The following is a 1,870-nucleotide window of genomic DNA, read 5'->3' as shown; positions in this document are numbered from 1 at the left end:
TCTCTCTGCCCGGCTGCCCGTTTCCACCCCTCCTACTGGTCTGGATGAATATTTCTTCTTTAACTCTTTGGTTTTTGGACTTCCATACAGTTTGATTTTATGTCAGTCAGTTCTGGTTATTTTTTGTTTTTAAATTTGTTGTTGTCCTTCTTTTTGTTGTGCGAGGAGGCACAGTGTGTCTACCTACACCTCTATCTTGGCCAGAAGTGGAGACAAGTGTTCTTTTCACATTGGATCCCTTCTAACCATAAGGGCCCTCTGACCTTGAAAACACCACAAAGTCTTTCCTTTGGCAGAGACAGTGTGACCAGGACTTGCAAGATAATGAAGGAAAAGTAAATCCAGGTAAAATCCAGTAAAATTCCCTGACCCTTGCCTGCTTGACTCCCACCTGTGTCTGTAGTTATCTATTGCTTCATTTTATACCTCAGAAGCAATAGTTCCTTCTAGCCAATGTTTATTCACTTTTTGGAAATTTCCTGTCCTGTGTTGAGTTCTGGGAACATGGCAACAAATCAGTCATAGGCAGCTTTTGAGGGGGCTCCCAGCCTAGGGTAGGACACTGGAGTAGACAGTGTCAGTTTATTCTGTCTCCTTGGACCCCATTTTACCATTGCTGAGGTCAATGTCTTGTTCTCAATAGCTTGTACCTGCCCCTCTTCTTGGAGGACTGTGACAGTGTGACTGGAACCCCTTTGTGTGGATGTGCCTTGGAGTTTTTATTTCCACCTTCCTTCTCCAATCCTGGCTGCCATTAATCAATGCCTGCTGGGCATGGAATGTGGGCATCCAGTCCCTTGAGTTGAGGCAACTCTGAGGTATAATTTACCCTCCTGAGATCCCCAGTGGGGTCAATTGGAAGCCACCCTTGAGATCCCCTCCTTGCTCGGCTTCCTCCTCTGTCTTGCTTCCCTGCTCTCTCATGGACCTTCCCTAGAGAATTTCCTTCATGAATCACAAGTATGTGGTTCCTCCTCTCGAGCCCTGCTTTTGAGGAGTCTGTCCTAAGGCAGTTATAGAAACCTAGCCAGAAAAATACAAAACCACCTGACCCAGTTTCAGGGGTGCTGGGAGCACTGTCCAGGGGCTGTGTGTCACACACAGAGAAAAGTGTGTCAGGGAGGTTTGGCCACCACTCTGATGCTCATGTAGGGCCTTCATGTAGATCTGTTATCTTTCTGGCTATCTGGCATCTGAGCCCTTTACCTGAGTTGATCTGGCTGGAATGCAGGCCCCATAGAAGTTGAAAAGCCCAATTTTCAACTTATAAGAAAGGCAAAGTCCCCAAAACTTTCCCAGCTGGACAGATCCATCTGGGACTTGGCACTGCAGCTGATGAGTCTCTTTTCCTAGATTGCTAATTTTGACAGAGAGGGGGCAGAGTTAGCATGCAGGGCTGGAGGTATTGTCAGTGCACCTATAGCTTCTGGTGTTGGTGTTGGCAGCAGAGGGGTTGTGCCTGGGCTGTTTTGCCTTGCAACCCTGGCTGTGTTCTGTCTGTGCTTCACTACATTTACATCCCCCTGCCCAGCTTCTTTCTGCAGCCTTCCTGATGATTCTGTGCTCTACCTGGTATCCTTTGATATGTCATTTAACCTCTTAAGTCATCCAGAGACAGATTCTGCTGCAAACAAGAGCCCTGGCTGGTTCCTGACTCTTCTGATACTTGGGAAGGGTTGAGGGGAGGGGCATGTGAAAAGGCAGGTTGGGGGGCATCTGGGGAGCTCCAGGACTTTGCCATTATTGGAAATAGAGTCAGGAATGAGATGGAGATGGCCATTGTGGAGGGGCCTTCTGGGTTCTGCTTTGGAGATGGGACTTAAGTTATTTTAGTCACTCTCTGCTTTAAAATGTAACTCTGATGGGTATA

Source organism: Phyllostomus discolor, chromosome 5 (genome assembly GCF_004126475.2).
Source record: "Phyllostomus discolor isolate MPI-MPIP mPhyDis1 chromosome 5, mPhyDis1.pri.v3, whole genome shotgun sequence".
Classification (NCBI taxonomy): Eukaryota; Metazoa; Chordata; class Mammalia; order Chiroptera; family Phyllostomidae; genus Phyllostomus; species Phyllostomus discolor.
This window is presented reverse-complemented; position numbering follows the sequence as displayed.